General features: G+C 33.5%; 1 long non-coding RNA gene across 1 annotated transcript; it reads right to left on the bottom strand.

Moving 5' to 3' along the window:
* Nucleotides 1-1,272: 1,272 nt before the first annotated feature.
* Nucleotides 1,273-22,308, bottom strand: LOC136976816 (uncharacterized). The gene is made up of 4 exons (XR_010880988.1): nt 22,257-22,308; nt 9,408-9,476; nt 9,246-9,335; nt 1,273-1,336 (listed from the first exon to the last, which is right to left on the bottom strand). It is a non-coding gene; the product is annotated as an uncharacterized lncRNA (long non-coding RNA).
* Nucleotides 22,309-23,991: the final 1,683 nt, after the last annotated feature.

Raw genomic sequence — 23,991 nt, 5'->3', positions numbered from 1 at the left:
GGGAGACCCAATTCTTGCATTCTGTGAAAACGGGTAAGATTGACTATAACGTAATAATCTTAATCTTTGCTATCGTTACTTTTGCCTGAGCAACGCTGGGCCTACCCGTTAGTATACAATAATAGCAAAAAAGACAAGTTCTGAATTCGTGGTAAATCATTTAATTATTAAGTAATTGAATAATCGAAACATTAGCATATTGGGAAACCTGCAAAGTTTATTTATTTTTTTACATTCGGAAATTCGTCGCAAATCTAAAAATACTCAGCCTTTTACAAAACGATGCCAATCGAAGATCAAAAATGTTAATTTTTAAATGAACACGACAAAATCAGTAACTTGTGAATTATTTAATGCAGTGGTGCACAAACTTCTCGATTGGTGTGCCAGATTGAGCATAAATCTTGTCAGGCGGGCCGCAAATATTTCGTATATTCCATATGCAGTAGAATATGTCAGCTTCCATCAGTTATGTGTTGTGTCAAATACGTCTGCCAGCCGGATTTATCCCCGATGTAACTTGTGAATTATTTAAACACCATATACAGTTTATAAATAATATATAGTCTGTACAGATTATATGTACTATATATATAAAGTGTGTGTGTGCGTCTGTTAATTTTTTTTAAACTCTTTCCGCCCTGTGGGCACTAAGAGGACCTCTTTTAGTAGGCCCATTATGGGTTCGGCCAGGCCCACAATGGGTTGTGAGGGACGGGACCCGCCATATTCGAACGAACCACTCCGTGAAAAATTCCTGGGGATTTCTCGACCCGTTCGAATTCGATCCCGGGTCCCCCCAGAGCGGTAGGCTGCCACCTTGACCGCTCGGCCATCCGGCCACAAAGTGTCTGTTAATTAACCCGTAAGTAGTCTAATATTTTTAATATACAATAAACAACAAATTCATAATTATTACTACAGAAGAAATTAATAAATAATAATAATAATAATAACATAAAAACTAAACTTTAATATATTTTATAAATTTACTGAGGCTTAAATTTATTGTCGAGAAGATGTCGTAACTTTCTACGAAACAGTCGAAAGTCAAATCTTGAAGTTTCGTAACGAGTATTTTCTTTGACTTTCTCGTGATTTCAAATTGTTGTGATAATTCAATCATTCACACAATCGACTTCCTTTTTCGAACACAAAAATATCTCATTTCCTTGAACAAGTCTGCTGTTATTCAAACTTTCTTCAGCCTGTGAAGCAATTTCATTCGATAGCTTTATTGAATGAGATCTGTAATCTCAACTTTACAAGAAGGTGGTTTCTTTGCAATTAAAAGTTCTGTCAACACAGACAACGCTGAATATAAGGCACTCAGAAACTGTAAAACAATATTTAGAAAATTATTATGTACGTTATGAACTAAGTGATTAATACGGCCAGTATGATTAATGCCCGGTCATTGTGAATAATGACAAAATCGGGCACGGTAATAAATTTCAGGTTTTTTAACATAATTTATGAGATTGACCAATCATTATGAATGATGCTACCATCTTGTCAGACAAATTCTAATAATACATTGAGATGTGATTATACAACATACGCAACCCAATCACACTCGCCCCTGCGTTGCAGTTTGTATCGAATTTAAAATTCATGCGACCATTAGCTGTTGTGCGACATTTTAAATTTTCGTTTGCCTCTTAAAATAGTGATTTCTTCATTGAAAAAGGTAACGATTAGGCTTATGGAGCAAACATTAATTAAGTGATATGAATAATCGCTTAAACAACAGATTAAGCAAGTTAATAGCAGAAAAAAGACCAGGACAGTCAAATTAAAAAAAAAATCAGCATATTTGTCAATCAAAAGTGAGAGTCAAAAATGAAAGTGACTTCTATGTTACCAGAAGAATATCAGCGTTTACATAGACATTACACTGTATCTATCGGAGAAGTAGAAAATTAATTGTGTTTGTAGAAGAAGGTAGTGCGATTAAATGTTACGTTCTGACACTGAAGAAATATTTCACACATTGCATGATGCCCGTATCGCTATTAGCCACAGCGATTGAAACCGCATGGAAAAAGAATTAAGTACGAAATAACGAAATATATAAATATTACAAGGAAAGATGAAGATAAATTATTTGAACTTATATGAAATCTGTCAGAAAAACAGGATGTTCCTAAGAAAAGCTTGGTAGTTAAATAATCTTTAAGTAACGAAATAAACTCGAGATATCAGGCCGACCTTATGGATATGCAGTCATAAGCCGATGAGCAATATAAATTTATACTCGTGTACCAAGATCATCTGACTAAATTCATTTAACTACAAATGTTAAATACCAAAAATGCTGAAGATATAGTGTATGCTCTTTTAGACGTTTTTTACAACTTTGGTGCAATCAGTATTCTACAAAGCCATAACGGCAGAAAATCGCCAATAATGCCAGCAAAGTAATGTGTAGTATGTGACCTGAGAAATTGTGAATGAAAAGCTGAGTCATTCACAAAGTTTTTTTAAACTCTTTCTGCCCTGTGGACGCTAAGTGAGCCTTTTATTAAGCAAGCCCATTATGGGTTCCGTCAGGCCCACAATGGGACGGTCGGGTGGTAAGGGACAGGGCTTGACATATCCGTATGGACCACTCCGGAAAATTCCTGGAGATGTTTCGACCTGTCTGGATTCGATCCCGGGACTCCCAGGAGCGGTAAGCTGTCACCTCGATCGCTCGGCCGTCCGGCACTCACAAAATCAGAGTTCCATAGAAAAATGTAATCAAGACGTAGAAAATATGCTTAGTTCTTGGTTGAAACCTGACTAACAACACTAACAAATGGTCGAAAACATTAAGATACGTTTCTACAACTGATGAAAAATCGAGCGCATCACACTAGTATAAACTTCAGTCCCTATGAGACCATGTTTGGAACAAAGTTAAAAGTTGGACTAAAACATTTTATACCCAACGAATCTTGACGAGAGAAAGAACTAGAGACTTTTTAAAACTAACGACAAAGTAAATCAAAGTTGCGCCAACTCAGAAGGATGAAGTACTGTACGGTCCAAAAAAAACATTATAAAAGATTATTTGATAATATAACCCTCATATAGCAATATAACTGATCAACTTCAAAGATCTACATTGTCTTCACATGAAAAGGATCTAATCATGCTGGTTTCCAAAACCTAGGGTGTTATTATTATTGGAGTCGGTGGATGACGAAGAAAAAATCCAAACAGTTGATCCAAAAATACAAGAAAAAATAAGAAGTGTGTTTAAAACGAGAAAAAAAGGCTTTGTCTAATCTTAAAAAGGAAGCACAAAAATGATTGATGCATCGAATTCGAAATGCCCAGCAAGCTAATGATGATACAGTAAGGATTCGTCTACCGGACAAGATCGAGCCTCAGTGATGGAAACAATATTTTAGGTGTCGTTGTTGCGATTGAAAATAAAAACCTTTACAGACTGGCATCAAACATGGCATATTAAATCTATTATATTCCAGAAACCAATTTACTGTGTGTAAAGAAAACTATACCCATTTGAGATTACCGGGTGTAAAAATTTCGCTCAGAGAATGTGCAAGAATGTCATCAATTTCTGTAGGCCAAGGCTATAGTCGATGCTGCTGCAAAATTGGTTGCAAATCTAATAGATGCAATTGCTACAAAGAAAAATAATTAATTTCAAATGTCATCAAAATCTTAATTGCTCAAACAAATAAACTAAAAACATTAAATTTTTTATGTAATTTATACCAAAAATAAAATTCCAGAAGTTTCCTTTAAACTTCATATTTTGATTGAAGTAAAAATTTGTTAATAATACTCTTCGTTAAATTATCACAATGGATACAACTTTAAATATTAAACGTTTATTACTTCAACTGAGACTCAACCATCACTCCTTAATTGTAAACAATTCATATATTGACTTTTCAAGATCATGTTATTGGCGTAACTCTAATTTTTATCCTGCACTTCACCTTCTCAGAGATTGTACTGCTTTGAAAAATTATCAACAAAAATTCCAAACACCAGTCCTATTTTCTACAAATAATGAACTAAATTATAGATCCCCACTGGGCAATCTAACTAACATGAATATGTATAAAATTGTTAATTTTTTTACTCATATTATTAACGAATTGAATGTCCACTGTACGAAATGATTATATGTTTATATTGTCTATTTATCGATATTCATGCAACTAACTTAATGTTTGTACTTAATGTTTTTTTTTTTCCTTGTACATTAACCAATTCCCCCCTGTAACAAGGTCTCCTTACTATGAATAAAGATTATTTTTATTATAATACTCTTCGTTAACATGAGTTTAATTAATATAGTTAATAATGCTTACTTTTAAAAGATTGCAGTTGTTTTTAAACAATTTAAAATAATTTTTGTAGGGTTTGGAATCGCTAGGCGAGCGATTTCCGCCCTGGTTTATTATAACGAACTTTCATAACGGAAAAGCCGTTGGGATCGGCCGTTAGAAACGACCGTTAGAAGATCCGTTGTGTTTCAAATCGACGACAGACGGACGATTGGCCGGTGGGAAATGACCGTTGGCGGCCGTTGTGGAAGAATTCAAATTTGATTGGCGGACGATTCGAACGTTGGGACTATTTAAGCCGTAGTTTCGGCGGGAACGGGAGCTCGTATCCAGTGTTGCCGTTCCTAGTACATTTGTACTTTTCTGGTACATTTTGCGTTTTCGAGAGCATTGAAAGTACACTTAGATTTTTAGTACATTTTGAGTACATTATAATATTTTAGTACCATTTATGGTACAAAATAATATTTCATGCCTTAATTAACGAAAGAATCCGAAAAAATTAGTTCAATAAAGTCTCACTAGTGTCACTACTTGTTAATTTGAATTATCCAATCACAACATACACATGGCTTATGTCGGTGACGTCAACAACATAGATAGTGTCACGTGATCCAAACAATTCAAATCCGTCAAACAAAAATAATGGACAGGTAAGGAAATCAACGATTTTAAACTTTTGTCGTCAATAATATCAAAATAGCCGTTAAGTCAGAGTCGAATTATTATAGAAAATAGTTTTGAAATTGTACGAGTATAAATAATATAAATACTTTTATATTATTTTCTACCATTATAATTTAATTCTTAAATTATGAACTTCAGTTTTAGTAATTTTGGTAGAAGAAATAACGGTTAAATTTCAGATACGTATACTGTTATGGCTGCCCTTCCGGAATCTCGATAGTATTTGCGATTAGAAATGCAAATTTTTAATTTTCTCGGGCCCGAGGACCCACGTTCTAACCTAACCTAACCTATTCTAATAAATTAGTAATAATTTGTTAATTTATTAGAATAGGTTAGGTTAGGTTTGAACGTAGGTCCCCGCTGTGCGGCCATGACAGTATACATATCTGAAATTTAACCGAATTAACTTTTGTTAATTTGAATCTGTCCACGCATATTTAGTTTATAATTTTTTTATCCATCACTATTGTATTTTTAAAAAATTAGCTTTAATGCTTGTGTTAAAAAAACCATACAACATATTTTCATTAAAAAATTTTATGAAATATTTTATTTTATATTTAAATATTAGCTTTTTCAAGTCACACCTTGATTATATTTGTATTTCAATAACAGAGCATTTGATTTCGATCTCACGAAGATTTAAAGAATTTCGATCATTAAAAAACTGTTAAAAAAGCACTCATATTAATGCTTTTTAAATTTTTTTTAAAAATATTTGTGAGCAAATATATCGATTTGCTTTTTATTTATGTTTTCACGTACATTAAATAATTTCCGACTAAACATTATTACAATATAGTGCAATGTTTTGTCTAATTTCTAATTTAGATACATCAAGCGCAACCAAAAAATAGGCTACATTGGTGCAGCACAGAAGAACTTACATCCAATAACCGTTAAGCCTACTCAAATTCCCGTTAATCCTGCAGTGCTTTCTTCGAACAATGTTTCTGCAACTGCTGTTTCCGCCATTTCCACAAATATGAGGGATATAACTTCAGCTTCTAAAAGTACTAGTTCTCCAGTTAAGAAACGCAGGCACATTGAGAAATCAACATTATCTAAATCGTTAACTCAGGAAATGACTAATTTGTATTCTTCTGAATCGGAAGTTGAAGAAGCTGAATTAGACTCAACTTGTATTGAATCTGGTAGTGAAAACGAAGCAGGATCGAATGGTGGTGTTGTGAAAAAGGATGATAAATCTGAGAAGAAAGGAAAAAATTATCCTCAAAATTTTTGTGACAAGTGGCTACAAATGGGAGAATTTAAGACTTGGCTAAGACGATCTACAGTATACCCAAATAAAGCATTTTGTGCAGTATGCCAAAAAACCATATCTGGAAATGTTTGTCACCTTCGACGACATGCCACCAATACAAAACACAAACAAGCAATGAAGAGCCTTGAAACAGTAAAATCACGAGGCCTACTAGAAGCTTTTCAAAGAAAATCAAACCAACAAGAAAAATTAGAAGCTGAGCTGAAATTAGCTATGTTTTGTGTAGAGCATAATCTTCCAATAAAGATTATGGATCACCTTCCTAAACTTATCCAGTCCGTATGCCATGATTCAAATATTGCCAAAGACCTAAAAGTAGCCCGAACGAAAACAACAGAACTCATTAAAGAAAAATTATCTGCGAAAAGCTGCGAAGAAATGACTTCAGTGTTACAAAATGTGAAATTTTCCTTAATTATTGATGAAACGACTGATATCTCCTCCACCAAATGCTTGGCAGTGATTGCTAGGTATTTTGATAACTCTTCTGGAAAAGCAAGGGATCGCTTTATGGGACTGTTGCAAGTTCAGCAAGCAACTGCTGAAGCTATCTATCATTCAATGATGGAACTTTTGATAAATTTAAATATTCCTGCACAAAATATGATTGGATTTGGTGCGGATAATGCCTCTGTGATGATGGGTGAATCTGGTGGTGTGAAAGCGTTAATTAAAAAGGACAATCCGAATATTTTTGTTCTTGGATGTGTATGCCATTCTTTTAGCTTATGTGTGTCGCAGGCTTGCAACAAACTTCCACGGACAATTGAAGACTTGGTTAGAAATATATATGCTTACTTTGCTCATAGCTCCAAGAGGATCAATGAACTTAGTGAATTTCAAAAATTTGTAGATGGCCAACCACATCGATTGTTACGTTTATCTCAGACAAGATGGCTATCCTGGCAGGCAGTAGTCAATAGAACCTTAGAACAATGGAATGCACTCACTCTTTATTTTACAGCAGCTGCTGTGGAAGATAACATACATACAGCACAGTTGTTACTGAAAGATTTACAGAATCCCTTTAATAAGTTGTATTTACATTTTTTATCTTACATTTTGGAACTCATCAACAAAATGAACCTTAATTTTCAAAGCGAGAGGCCACGTATTACATCACTTCTGCCAAACATATCTTCTCTGTTTAAAACAATTTTGCACAACTATCTGAAAAAAGATTATGTGGATTCAATACCGCTGAACAAGATAGACACTCAAAATTCACGACATTTTCAACGAATAGAAACAATATATCTTGGTGCAATGTGCGAAGTTCAGATTGCAAAGAATAAATTCCCTGAAAAAGACATGAAGCTATTTCTCTCAAGCATTCAGTCTTTCTATATTGTTTTAAGTGCAGAAATTAAAAAGAAATTTCCTTTTGATGATTTGATCTTGCAGGAAATAACAAAGTTGGAGCCAAAAATTGCTTTGTCTGGAAATGTTAGGTCAGTTGTAAACCTGGTAACACATTTTCCTAATATTGTGCCTGAACATGAGTATGAAGAGCTGAACACAGAATGGCAACTGCTGCCTGAAATTCGTGATAAGTTAACCAGTTGTGCAGTTGAAAACCTAGAAACTTTCTGGTATGAAGTAAATAAAATTAAAGATGACAATGGCGACGTGATGTTTCCAATACTTGGAAAGCTTTCAACAAGTTTGTTGAGTCTTCCCCACTCTAGTGCTTGTGTGGAAAGAGTCTTCTCACAACTTAATTTAATTAAGACAAAGATTCGCAATAGACTTCAGGTTGACACTTGTAATGCTTTTCTGCTATCAAAAGAGTTATTAAAAACCCAAAACCGAAAATGTTACGATTGGATCCCAGAACTTAAAGAAACTCACCCAATAGCTATCCACGATACCGAAACAGAAGAGAATGAAGATGTAGACGACATAATACATCTGTTCAACTTGTAAGATAAGATTTGCAATTTTTTATACTTGTAGAATTGATTTTGCTAATTTTATTAAAGAAAGTTTTGTCTTACTATTCTTTTATTTAATTTAATGAAGTGCCTATGTGGCAGATTGAAAGTATACATATATATATTTTTTCATGAATACTTTGTTTACGTGCCTATATATAACCTATATATATATATATATTCACTTAAAGTATTTATGAATATGAATTTGAAATAAGCACAAAAACTTAGTATGATGGTATATTAATATCAAAAGCAACCAACCATAGAAATAGTACATTTTGAAGGAAAATAGTACATTTTTTGAAGGAGATTCAGTACATTTTGAAATTTCAAAACGGCAACACTGCTCGTATCGTGAGTTCGTATCGGGATCGGCTGAGCTCGTATCGGGAAGATCGGAGCGGATCGGATTAGGATCGTCGTTATCGAAGTGCTAACTAACTCTCTCGTTGGACGCCACGGAAATCTGGGGAAAGTGACTCCAGTGTTTTAGTACGAACTTGTTTCTGACTCGGAGGTTTTGTTAATTACAAGTCTGTTTGATCGTAAGGAGTTCTTTCGACGAATTTGTACGGGAATAGTCGGTTGTCGTTGGATTAGTGTTTGTGCATATTTAATTGGGACTTTAATTTGTAGTATTTTGTACATTTATATTGTAAATATAAACTTTGTGTTTCGTTAAACCGACTGAGTGGTTATTTTGAACATTACTATTCCTAATGAAAAAAGTGGAGTACTTTTAATCAAATTGCCCAAAGGGAATGTAGCTGTATTTATAATGTCTGGTCAATTTAATAAATTAATCAATATTTATCAGACTGCGCGCCCATTTTACTCATTATTCATTCTGGGCATTATAAACAATGCCCTATTAATCACTTGGTCCATAACATATATACCTAAAGAGAGTTACTTATTTACTGCAATTCTCCGAATAAAATAGATTCGTATACTGCACGCGCAGTTATAAATGATGTTTTTACAACATTAATAAAGTCAAACGAATACAGTGAACGAACTTACTCGAATGAAGAAGTTTTTCTTAACATAAAAGAATCCTCCGATGCTTACTCCAAATGGGGTTTTACCGTATCTTTTCATAAAGTTCAGCATCTTTTAAACAAAAAATGTTTAATAATATTAAATTTATAGGCCGATAAAAAAAATTAAATGTATTTCTCTTACCTTCATTTTGGTCTCTAACGGTAAATCAGCTGAACTCAATCTATAGATGTCAATAAACTTTCCGTACATCTTGGAAAATTAAAATAATTATCATGAACAAAAATTGTAAACTTTTATAAAACACATCGTAATTGATGAATCAATTACAATATTATTTTATATTACATTTATATTACGAATATGTTTGATATACTCACTAAGTTTAAATACAGTATGAACAAAATGAGTAATACATCTTATTTTTTTTACATGATTCTGATTTAACATAAATTACGAAAAGACACTTTATTTTTATTCTATGCGATTTGTTTTCATTTAGCGCCATGGACACAATTTTAAGAAATCTTCTTTCGTATTCAAGCTTTACATTTTTTAACATATAAATCTGTTCTTCCGAATTGTATTTACAGGAAAATTAGGATATATAAAATTAATATCAAGTAACCAAATACATAATGTCATTTTTTAGAATGCGAATAAAAGTGCTTGTACTTTTTGTTTAAAATAATTTTATTTATCAAAATATTTACCTTCATATTCAATTATACTTTCTAAAGGGGAAGCAGTTTGAAAATACAGGTATACCTCGTCTTACGTCTGTAATTGGTTCCAGGAGAAGCGACGTAAGTCGAATTTGTCTCCGAATTTACATGTACTAGCTAAACCACAAATTACCATTCCCAGTTCTGTATTTTATTTATAAATGCATTTTAATAATATATGGTTAATAAGAATCTATTTTAAGCTTACAAACAAATAAATTTTAGTTTTTAATATAGTACAGAAAAAAGTAATCTGAATTTACGAATACATGTGTATCTATATACGTACAGTACGTACTTGTAAATGTACATGTTTACAATTTGGTGATGTTTACAGTTCATTGCGGACCAGCGCCGGATTAAGCCTCTAGCGGGCCCTAGACAAAATTTAAATTGGGGCTCCATTTAAATAAGTTGCTTCTAAACAAATCTTATATAACGTGACATTAGCGTAGCTAGCATGGGTGACACCCGGTGCGGATATCGTAGTGTCACCCCAAGTCACTCCGTAGTGTCACCTATTTTAACTCTTTTATAAAACACTATTCAATTGTAATATCCTCGCACTCGAGCAACTTGAACGCTATATCGAATATGCGATGTCGCGACGTATAAGTTTAGATTTAAAAAACAAATCATAACCATATATCAGGATTATTCCTAGATGGTGCGAGAGATTTCGTAGCGTACAGTACATTACTTCTGACGCACGGGTTGCTGTTGACTTTTTTTTTTCTAGGTAATGGCTAGTCGGGCGGAGCTTAGCAGGAATTTTTAAATACAGCCTTTTCTGTCCTATCGAATTTCTTGAATAATTTTAACTCGTTTTGAAACAGAAATCTTCTGCACTGAAGCCGGGCCCCTCCGAATTACAGGCCCTAGACATTTGTCTACTTTGCCTATTCGATAATCCGGCCCTGTCGCGGACTCTTTATTTGTCAATGTGGTTTCTCTAAGACATTATAAAATAAGATTATTTTTTAAGGTTAAATAACAAATATAGTTATTAAAATTATTTTGTAATAGTAGAAAATAAACTAAACTAATTTATATTAAATTTACCAATATCGAGTGGCGCTGACAACGACGCCAAATGGTAGACATTGAAACTACCATGGAAAACGCCAATAATGAGCACTTAAAGACCGCTAAATAAGACGACAACACAGAAACACAGATGTTTTCGAGTTTCGTTCTCTAGGATTTATGATGATTATATTAACATTTACTGTAAATGTACATATTTTAATATGATTTTATGTGCTTTTAACGCTTTTCTAGTGATATTACGACTTCAATATTTGTGGCGGACAAATGTAAAGTCGAATAAAATGACTTAAACTTGATTTTTATTTTTCCGTATACTTTTTTGACAAACGACGTATAATCGAGAACGACGTAACTCGAGGTATATCTGTACCATTTTTAGCATTAAAAATTGAACTTCTTACTTTTTTATGGCTGAGTGATTTGTAAATTATTCTCTACGCACATGATTATCAAAAGATCTAAAAAAGATGTGATAATTCGACGGAGATAAGTAAACACAATAGGAAGGACGAGGTGACAGCCTCCATCTCAATTGCATTGTGTTTTTTCCTTGTATTTTTGCAATGTGTAAATACTCTTCTAAAATCAAAAACACTTCGACGATTTGTCAAAGATAATTGTTTTCGCTGTAATTTGTCACATACTCTTTGCAGCTGCTCACTGTACAAATCTGCGGTAAGAGTTTCATCAAAGTACAAGTACTCGTGATAAACAACACCCCTTGAAGTCCACCAAACAATTTCACCAAAAAAATTATTTCGTGAATATAATTCTTTTAAACAGAAAATACAAGCATTTTATTCAATTTCACAAAATGACATTACCTGATATTTGTAAGTTGGAATTTGTTCTTCAAGTTTTATTCTTTTAAAATAATCTCAAAGATTAATAGAGCTGTTCGGGATTAAAAGTAGTTACAAATTACCATATTAATACTTCTATTAATAAGAATATTAGAAGTTGTAATTATTAATATAACACTATTTTACAATTCTGGTTAAGAAGAAAATGAAAAATCAAATTCAAGTGAGATATTAATCAAAAATAAAGCACAAAATTTTATTCTATAAAATTTAATAAAATATCGTGACATACTTTAGTGTAGAGTGCACTTGAATAAAAGTTTAATAGATCCTCAGATATTCAAATTTTATGAAAATGTTATACAGTAATAACTGATTTCTTCATTCGTTCATATATTTATATATAAAATATAACTCGATATATTTTATTATAATTATATTCCATATTTAAAACCCGAACTCTTTCCACGCAACAACTTTTGTTTAACGGAAAGATCAGAATTCAAGTTTTATTTTTAAGTGTTTACACATTCGCATACAAAGTATAAAATTCTAAAATAAAAAAATAGAATAATTTTATTGAAGAAACGAGTTCCTTCATTTGTTCAATAATTATAAGATTTAACTTAATATTATAATTAAGTTATTAGTATCAAAATAATAATGATATTTCCGAGGTTATTTATGAAAGCTAATAACCAGAATGCCCTCGTTTGTTTACGATTACTTTGAAAACGCTGTCCATTCATCTTCAACTTTTGAAGAAAACCTTCAGGAATTTCTTTCGTTTTCTTAATGATTGCAGTCTTCAGTTCTCTGGTGTTACCATTTTACCTACACTGATCTGACCAGAAATCCGACACATTCTTCGTACAGTTCAAATCCTGTGACATATCTAAAGGAAAGTAAATGCATTTCTAGCAGCTGGATGTATTCTTCAACACCATGCCTTTCTTTAGGAAAGGCACTATTTTTTTCCTCTCTCTCTTTAAAGTCAGCCCAAACCATCTCTGAACTTCCACCTATTTGTTGTTGAAAGTAGATTTTTCTCTCCTTTTTTAAATCATTCCATTAGTACGCCTATAGAAACCAACAAGCCCATCTTAATTGAATTTTTTCTTAAATGACCATATTATATTCCTCCACTCTTCCTTCCAGGTCATGTGATTTCTAGTCCAAGTCAGTCTAGCAACATTGTGCTTGCTGTAATCGTTAGTTTTGACTTTCTTTTGGCAATTATATACAATTGGAAGCGTATACTACGTCCCCAAGCTTACTCCATATTCGGGTTTTGCAGCAATATTTCTGAGATAGCTTGTACTATTCGTAATTTACCTTAAAATTGCTCGTTTCTTACGAGTTTTTTTTATGTTTTCCGGTACTCTTCTTACCTGCATATTCCTCGCCTAACGTCAAATAATTCCTGATCACTTAAATCGTTCTTCCTGTTTTTTTAGTGGTAGAATTTATTCATTCACCAGCTTCACTTGTAACACTTATTTTACCCTTTTCAGGCACTGAAAGTATCTCGCTTTTAGCCATTTTGCGCTTTCCGAATTAACGCTTTGTTTATGAGCAGACGACAATTTTTGATTGTCATAGCAACAATAACAGGTATCGTAGTTAGATAATACGGGTTCATAGATATCCAGTTAAACATATTTAAATATTAAGTTTAAAATAGTATATAAGTGGATTAAATTTTTGAGTTGTTCTTATCATTATTGGTCGTTAAATAATCATTTATTTGTGAATAATTAGCCTGCTACTTTATTCAGAATCGTATAAGAAATAAGAAATTATATCGTTAGTGCGTAAGAAATAAATGATAACTATCACACAGCGATAACTCGTACAGCTTTCAAGTTATTAATAAGATGTTGGGTGTTCTGATTTTTACTGAATGCCCTGTAAATGATTCTGTCCTATTTTTCTGCAATTCTTCTTGATCCAGAACCATAAAAATTATTTCTAACTTTATTATTTATAATTTTTCATAAAATTGATCATTCTTTCAAACTGTCTGCACGACGTTGTCGTATTTTTCGTGGTCGCCATATTTTAAAAATTTGATTGCATTCCCATTGGTTATAAACAACTTACGAATAGCTTCGAATGCAGATTCGTGTTACAACAGCAACAAATATCGGCCGTAGCCGATAAAGTGATTATAAAAACTATTCCAAGTCATTTCTCATCTGACATTTCTGACAGGCATTCGGGCCTGCCTAATACATCAATTTTGTAAGTCCGCCGACCTTTAGGGGGGAATCGTTAATCCCGCGACAGGATTTTCTAGGGTCGTTCGCGTGTGGGTGTGAGAGAGGTGACACAGACGACAAGTGTCTCACAAAAGTCGTTTATTTAGACGTAAAGGAACTTACACCTAACACAGACTTCTCGAACGATAAAATTTTTCGAAAAGTCTCAGTCACGCCGGCGTTTTCCTGACGTCTTCTACTGTAGGCCCCGGGGCAGCAACAGGTGGAGATGTTCGCCTCTGGTCACTGGTGGTCTGTCCTTATTGGCACTAATTAGCAGATCGGCCTGATGCAGGAAAAATAAATTGTCTTTGTGCGCGTATTAGCCGTAAGCAGATTCACAGTTTTTGTCCGGCCTCTCCGCGCGTAGAAGGAAGAAGACTTCTCTTCTTCCTCGCTCTGCGATTATCTCGATCTCCCTTTTTCGAATTGTTCATGTTGATTGGCTCTACGTCTCTCCCTTCTCGCTTCTCGATTGGTCCCTCGCTTGTCTCCAAGCGAAAAACGACCCCTGTTCTAGTCACGAGTAAGAGCCGCCTCGACGAATTTACTTGACACTCTCCGTTTACTCAGGATGGAAAAAATTGATGGAACTTTGAAACTTGCGCTCATATTTTCCCCATTGTTGTCTAGTCTGAGACATTTTTGAAATTTAATGCTTTGATATGATGTTCCTTTTTATTGAAAACTTTTCCCCTTTTTTCAAATTTTGTTTGATCTAAATTTCGTACACGAGCGACTTATCAAAAGTCCATCTCTGCTAGAGGACGTTCGTCTACAATTATTAATTTTTACAATAATCGCGTTTTATTTTACATTAGGCCCTTTTTGCCTTTCGACATCATTCTCCTTTTTTTTTCATGCGTCGCGGTTTCAAATGACTAACGCGTCTAATCCGATCTTTGATCGGCTTTTGTCCCCTGTAACAATGGATGATTTTTTACATTCGTTTTAACAATCTTCTAATATAAATAATTAATGTTAACCGGTTTTTGGGACTTCACAATTTTTTATTCGCAATCGAGTAAAGTGATATTCAGCCATCTTTAGTTCTGTGTATTTTTCAAGTTAAAGTGAATTCAACAAACAATTATGAACATATCGCAAACTTTCTCTCATCCTGGGATATTGTCATAAACCCAGCTACGAAGGCAGCGCAAAGACTTTTCGGAGAAGCTGATGTCAATTGTCGACAGTAAAATCTTGGCTATTCCAAAAAATGTTCTTAAAAATGGAGAGTCAAGTCTTTCAGAAATGATTGAAGAAGATCAGTGAAGTTAAGAATAAAGTTATTGAACAAATTGCAACAAATATTTGAAACAAAACAGCTTTACATAATGATTTCATTGATATTTGAAAGAGTTTTGTATATCTCAGTCTTCAGTTGTGATAAATTTGTAGACACTTATTGGAAAAACTTACGTATAAAATATATAGGTAAACATTTTTTTTATAGAATATTGGGCACTTATTAATTAGTTATGTAGGAAACTTCTTTTCAGTCATTTATTACGTTAAATCAATTATAAATTAAAATAATTTTTAAATTCATTGTTCATAAATAGGTTATGAGTAGTGATGTAACGAATAGTATATTCAGCCTCAGCCGAATACCGAATATTCGGCCAGGAGCGTGGCTGAATGGCCGAATATTCGGCTTGATTAATGCACATACGAAAGTTGGCGTGCAAACTGCATTATGGCAAGGATCGCGCACCCTGCTCTATTTGGCTCGCTGTCACTACGATTTTTTCTTCCAGTAGGTCTAAATTATTTAAATTAATTAATTAAATTATAATTATTAAAGTTAATATGAGATGGACTCTAACGTCTATCACTAGTGCCAAATTGGTTTATAATTTATGTAAAAGCCGTATAGTCCAATATGATTCGGCAGTTGTTGGTATTTAGATGTAAGTAATAACTTAAAAAGATGGATTGCAAATAAAATAACTTATAATTCTTTAAGCACTAAAATTTTGTTTTTACTACGTATTTGTAGACTGAATAGTACTCTAAGGATATACTTTAGTGGGGACATATGGTCTAGTTTCTCCCCAGTTGTGGAATAGTTCAAATATATTATTGGGGGTTTCTATTTGTGATATTTTGTTGCTCTTGTTTTTGTCAATATTTTTAAAATTAACATGATTTCAAATGTTATCTTTTGCATATAATGAGAAATGCTCATTCTTTCCTTTATATTTAAAATAAATTATATATTAGTTACTCGTCTTCTAGAAATAGATAAATAATTCTTTCATTAAATACGATAAGTTTCAATAAAACGTTTTGTAAATCATTTTAAAATATCGTAAAAATATTAAAATATACGCGAATACGAATATAACATAATTAACTAAACAGTAACATCAATGCCCGATACATTCTAACCTACACGCCATCAATGCCATAAGATATCTGACTAGATAAAGGCTGTAATATTATTTAATTATGAAATAATTTAATACTCGAGTTAGATGCTATTTCTTATTAACTTTAATAATTATAGTTTAATGTTCAGCATTAATAAAAATTACCAAAATGATTAATTTACTGTGTTTTTGTTATTTCTTACTCCTGTTTATAGGTATTCGGTATTCGGCCGAATAGTGAAAAAATAGGCCGAATAGGCCGAATACCGGGTAGTAACCGAATATTCGTTACATCACTAGTTATGAGTATCATTAAAATTTAATTTTAATAATTGATAAAAGAATGGAAATTTTCTTGACAAATAAAGTTTAAAGATATTTACTGAGTAACACACGATAGGTTTAAAATTAACTTACCAAAGACGTGAAACGAGATAGTTGAAAAGTTAGAACCATTGTTGCGACAACCAGAATAATCAAAGTAATAGAAATTGCAAGACGCATTACACCATCAAGTCCAAAGAAAACAACTGCGCAGAAAATGAAACTTGTCAGATATATTGCGCAACAATATACTGCAGGAGCGTATATTTCACAAACTAAGTTGAGTTCTTGTATATAAGTCCATAAATCCCAATGAGTTTCAATTAAGGTTTCGATTTTATTCTTCAGAAAACTTTCGTCTTTTTTCAATTCATCGACTGCATCAGACAAATTCTTGAACCTCTTAGAGATAATTATGGCACCTGCACCCATAACAAGTACAAAACAATCTAATTGTCCAATTCCGTAAATGCATGCTAATGTGATATTCAGATTACAGAATGCGAGTTCCAACTCGGAATTTCTTGTATCCTTTAAAGCAGGATACAGAAATAAGTCAATTACAGTAACAACTGGAAGTATTGAAAAAAATAAAAGTGTAAGTACAGCTATAAAAAGAATTTGAATATCATCAGCCATTTTTTCTTCTCCTTCGTATCCACTGTTATTTCTAGGAAAATAAAGCTTCTTCCTTTTAAAAAAACTGAATTGAAAAGCTAAAAAAATACCAAATGTAGCCAAAATACATTTTATGAGTATCTGATTGTTGGGAAACATTCGGATCCATCCGACACACACCAAATTGTCTGTTATCTCTTGAGCAGAAAGTATTATGTTAGTCCACAGAGATATCTCTATAGCTGTTTGGTACAAAGGATATAACTTTGACAAAAATTTGCATTTTTTGGCGTTCTTCTCACAATCGCAATACGCCATTTTAATCCCCAATATTTCTAACGACCAGAGGACTGGTCGTAAAAAGCAAACGATGCACAAACTACGTTTCGTATCACCTGAATACATGTTTTACTCTTATCTGTCGAATGATCTCATGTAAATACGAAAAATGTTAGATCAGGATGCACTTACGCGGTTTTATTGCAAAATATTTCGCTAAATATATGACAAATGCAGGTACATTTAAAGAGAAAATCTTTCTGAATAAGATGTTACGCAAACGATTGATTTTAGTTATGTATTATACTCACGTGATCGAAACTGCATCGGTAATCTTCACTAGTAAATGCATTAGTCCAATTCCTTAAAAGCACTTTATTTCATATTTAGATGTAGATAATCTGATCTAAATATTTTAATTATTTTTTATTTAAGATTCTTTTCTTGTTGCAAAACAATTGAGGAGCTTGATTATAAAACGTATTACTGTATATTCATAATATACGATTTTTATAAAACTAAAACGAACAGTAATGTGACCGGAGGGTCGTAGTCTCCTTGACCCCTCGTCGGGATGGGACACCACCGAGGCTCTCAGGACTCGGAAATCGCGACAGAAGATTATTACGTCACGCGAGCGGTCGCGGGTGAGCGGTTAAGTTCGGAGTAGAGGTGAATCGAGAAAAACGAGAAAGTAACTCACTCGAGATCCCCTTTAACTAGTAATAATGATTTAATATTAACAAAAGTAACAATTAAGTAGTATACATGGAACCGGTCGTAATTGGATCAATCGGAGAAAGAGAGTTTACGAACGAATCGCGGGTTAATAAATACTTGGTTACGACTCTTGCAACGATGCCGCCGGATAGGTCAAACAGGAGAAAGTTCTCGGTTTTTGGTTCTTGGCAGTCCTTCGTTCAGATGCCCTACAGGCGGTCTGGAAGGTAATTCGTAAGGAGGAACTTGACGAGAGTAGAGGCACAGGTAATAATAGCGGAGGATAAATCCACAGGTATTGATCGAGAGACGCGATCTCGGAACTGGCGGCGACTTTCAAGGATCTGCACCCCTTTGGAATCGGAGACTGATGACGGCTCTCTGCGTTTGTCATCGCCCCACCCTTTTATTTGCACCTTCTCGTGGGTTTTGTCCGTGAGCTCAGGAGAGGGTTGTTGAGTGTCTGGCGTTCAATAGTTGAAGTTTGTATCGAAGGTTTCGGGTGTTACACTGGATGTGTTATCTCTTCAACAAGGAAACACGTCCGTGGGAATTAATTTTTATGGGTTTAACTCTTGCCTTTTGATGGAATAATGGTTGAAATTTACGGCGAAATTTAAAGTGATTAAAATTTAAGATGAAATTTTCGTCTATTCGCCCCTCACAGTAATATCCATATGAATAGTACAGTAAGACCTCGCTTAACGCAGGGCATGCGTTCCTAGACGACAAAGCACTAAGCGAAACAGCGTTAAACGAGACCATTTTAACATAGAGTAAATATGGATAGGGGAACACGCGACCAAAAAATATCGCAAACTTTCTCTCATCCTGGGATATTGTCATAAACCCAACTACGAAGGCAGCGCAAAGACTTTTCGGAGAAGCTGATGTCAATTGTCGACAGTAAAATCTTGGCTATTCCAAAAAATGTTCTTAAAAATGGAGAGTCAAGTCTTTCAGAAATGATTGAAGAAGATCAGTGAAGTTAAGAATAAAGTTATTAAACAAATTGCAACAAATATTTGAAACAAAACAGCTTTACATAATGATTTCATTGATATTTGAAAGAGTTTTGTATATCTCAGTCTTCAGTTGTGATAAATTTGTAGACACTTATTGGAAAAACTTACGTATAAAATATATAGGTAAACATTTTTTTACAGAAACTTCTTTTTAGTCATTTATCACGTTAAATCAATTATAAATTAAAATAATTTTTAAATTCATTGTTCATAACAGGTTATGAATATCATTAAAATTTAATTTCAATAATTGATAAAAGAATAAACTTTATTTGTCAAGAAAATTTCCAAAGATATTTACTGAATAACACGCGATAGATTTAAAATTAACTTACCAAAGACGTGAAACGAGATAGTTGAAAAGTTAGAACCATTGTTGCGACAACCAGAATAATCAAAGTAATAGACATTGCAAGACGCATTACACCATCAAGTCCAAAGAAAACAACTGCGCAGAAAACGAAACTTGTCTGATATATTGCGCAACAATATACTGCAGGAGCGTATATTTCACAAACTAAGTTTATTTCTAGTATATAAGTCCATAAATCCCAATGAGTTTCAATCAAGGTTTCGATTTTATTCTTCAGAAAACTTTCGTCTTTTTTCAATTCATCGACTGCATTAGATAAATGCGTGAACCTCTTAGAAATAATTATGGCACCTGCACCCATAACAAGTACAAAACAATCTAATTGTCCAATTCCGTAAATGCACATTAATGTGATATTCAGATTACAGAATGCAAGTTCCAACTCGGAATTAGTTATTTCCTTTAGAGTAGGATACAAAAATAAGTCAATTACAGTAACAAATGGAAGTATTGAAAAAAATAAAAGTGTAAGTACAGCTATAAAAAGAATTTGAATGTCATCAGCCATTTTTTCCTCTCCTTCGTATCCACTGTTGTTTCTAGGAAAATAAAGTCTCTTCCTCTTAAAGTAACTGAATTGAAAAGATAGAAAAATATAAAATATAATTACAGTACTTTTCATGAGTATCTTATTTTTCGGAAACATTTGGATCCATCCGACACATACCAAATTGTCTGTTACTTCTTGAATAGAAAGTATTATGTTAGTCCACTGAAATATCTCTATAGCTGTTTGGTACAAAGGATATAACTTTGACAAAAATTTGCATTTTTTGGCGTTCTTCTCACAATCGCAATACGCCATTTTAATCCCCAATATTTCTAACGACCAGAGGACTGGTCGTAAAAAGCAAACGATGCACAAACTACGTTTCGTATCACCTGAATACATGTTTTACTCTTATCTGTCGAATGATCTCATGTAAATACGAAAAATGTTAGATCAGGATGCAGTTACGCGGTTCTATTGCAAAATATTTCGCTAAATATATGACAAATGCAGGTACATTTAAAGAGAAAATTTTTCTGAATAAGATGTTACGCAAACGATTGATTTTAGTTATGTATTACACTCACGTGATCGAAACTGCATCGGTAACCTTCACGAGTAAATGTATTATTCCAATTTCTTAAAAGCAATTTATTTTATTTTTTAGATATAGATAATATAATTTAAATATTTTAATTATTGTATTTACTCGCATAAAGACGAATTTTTATTCATTTATCACAGCATCAAATTCCTAGGTCGTCCTATAGGCTACGCGCGAGCAAAAGATTCTCTGCGATTTTGCAAAGAATTTTTGTGAACAGTTTATTCACATTTTTTAATCGGATGCTTACTATCTTGTATTTTAAAAAAAGTATTTTATCTAGGTTCTTTAAATCGTGGCGCCCACCAGTGGCCAACCAGTCTTCGTACTCTGAATACTGGGAGTTCGGTCGTGGGTTCGCTCTTCGCTCGGACAGCTGGCCACGTGGAATTTTCCGAGTTTTTCCCTCGTCTGTAACTCCTAAATAGGTTCCAGTTTCCCTTAAAAGTCCTCGCGGAAGGCATCCCCCTAGGCAGATCGCTTAAGTGTTGCGTTGCCATAACTTAACAACAACAACGTTTGAATCGTCCTTGTGTATTTTCAGGAGTAAAGATGAATAGCAATAAGAAACGCAAAGCTTTTGAATTGAATTCCAGATTGAAATTCCAAAATCACACGGGAGCCCGATATAAGTTTTAATCCATTCCCACGTGAAAACAGATGATTATTCAGAATTCGGAGAAACTCGTAAGTGAAGTGTAATTGATAGATTCGACTGTTAAGAATTGGCAAAAAAAAGGTTCCCGATTATCCAGCTTTACATTAACAGATTATTTTACAAGGTTTTTCCATAAAGTTTTTAAAATGCCAGTAATTTTTGCGGGACAATGTGTGCATTTACGTTCATCTGATATTGTACTTGTGATTAAACGAAATAAAATTAGAATTGTATTTAAAGATCAAAATAAAGAAAATTAGATTTATTAAGTCACACCTCGTCCTATATGCGAGATCGGCTTATATTCGAGTAAATACCTGTACGTTATTTTTTATTTAATATTTTTTTGTTGCAAAACAATTGAGGGGCTTGATTGCAAAACGTACTACTGTATATCCCTAAGAGATGATTTTTAGAAAACTAAAAAGAACAGTAATATGCATATTAGTAGTAGTTATAAACAAGTAAAACGGCAAACCCATATTTAGGACAAGACTGTCTCAGAGACTCACTATACTAAGCGGGATCACTTTGACACACAAGGCGGGTCTCGTTCTCATTCTCCAATTTTATTTCGTATCGCAGGTTTCGAGCGCGATTGTTAAACTTCGCCAATCTCGGCCACGACCACGAAGTCGTCCACGATGCATTTTCGGTGAAATTAAATGGGTTATTTCAAAGATTCCTTTGTCTTTCTTGTCAAAAAATTCTTTGTCAAAGTCCTTACCAAAGATGTGAAACGAGATAGTTGAAAAGATACAACTATTGTTAGAACAACCAAAATAATCAAAATAATTGACATTTGCAAGACGCGTTACACCATCACGTCCAAAGAAAAAAAAAATGAACGGTCATGAACGGACTTGGTCTGCAACTCGATGTTTATTCTTTATTTTCTTTTGTTTGTTCTGTTTAGTTATATTATTTATTATAATTTACAAATATTGTTGTTCTACCTATAATTTACAAAAATACTATTGTTTGCATACTATTATTATATTCTCTTTTCTTTCATATATTTACAAATAATTGTAAACAATAATTCTACTTACTATTAATTAATGTCATAATTTTAAAAAATGTAATTCCTGATAATGCCTAAAGCGGGGCCGGGATATGTACTCTATACATCTTCTATACTAATAAAGAGGAAATGTTTGTAAGTTTGTATGTAACAGGTAATCTCCGAAACTACTCATCCGACTTCAAAAATTCTTTCACCAATGTTTAGAATGGACCTTCAGGGCGGACATAGGTTGTATATTATTCCGTTAAACATTCGTATAAATTATATAAATTAAAAAGATATCATCTAGGATTAAGGCTTTTATGTCCAACATATGGCCCTAACCAGTGGTGATATTCAGCGGGTTCGCACAGGTTCGGCCGAACCGTTGTTAAAATTTTCAGTTTTCCGAACCTTGTTAAACACACGGAACATTTCTCAGTAGTTTTGTTTCTTTTAAAAAATATATTAAAATATACGTATTATACTCTGTAATACTACTAAAGTAGAGCCTTATACCCCGTTCGCACCGAGCATTTCAATGTAGATTGTGAGCAAGGTCGGGAACTATGTCTTGGCGCGATCTCTCTCGACCGTTTCAATCTCGACCGAAACGAGGTTTAATCGCGATCGATTCGAGAGAGTTCTTGAAACTAGACGCAGTCATAAGAGAGATCCCACAATCTCACGCGCGTGAGATTGTGGGATCTCTCTTATGGAACGTATCTCTTATGGAACGTGACGTACCTGGTCTTCGCCCAGGGTTCGTTACGTTCCAAATACGCCACTGATTATTAGATATATCGCAAGAAAAGATATTGTATTTATTTCTAGCCAAAACTTCCATTTCGTTTGCCGGTGATTGTCAGGGAAAAATTTTCTGCTAGCGAACCCTTTGTTAAATATTTCGAATATCACCACTGGCCCTAACTCCGACGACCTAAGTTTGCTTTACTGTGAGGCATCATGCTTTTCTGTGAGGATGAAATATAGCAGATCATCTATCCATCTATATAAATAAAAATGTAATGTTCGTTTGTTCTACTGATTCCTTTGAAATTTTGACACAACGTTGCATTCGAATACGCACGTGTTTTTATATAATATACATGTCGAAATTCCCCCCACTGGGGGAGATGGACGGGATTCAGGCTTACAATGAAGAACTCTGCTTCTATTAATACTATTTTAGATGCGATTTTTTGCGTTTTTGATCGCGTTTTAATAGGTTTATATCAAGATAATGTATACTAAGAAGAGATGTTTTGAAATTTTCCCCCACGGGGAAGTGTTATACATTTATAATAGATACATTTTGAGCCACAACAACGTGTGGCCGGGTCTGCTAGTTAAAAATAAAATGAATGAATGAATGAATGTCAAAATTCGATTTCGATTCGCATTTCCAACTTCACAACGAGCAACGCATGCGCTACTGCCTGTTTGTAGAAAGTGT

Source organism: Centruroides vittatus, unplaced genomic scaffold (assembly GCF_030686945.1).
Source record: "Centruroides vittatus isolate TY-2023 unplaced genomic scaffold, ASM3068694v2 contig_425, whole genome shotgun sequence".
Lineage (NCBI taxonomy): Eukaryota > Metazoa > Arthropoda > Arachnida > Scorpiones > Buthidae > Centruroides > Centruroides vittatus.
This window is presented reverse-complemented; position numbering and strand designations above follow the sequence as displayed.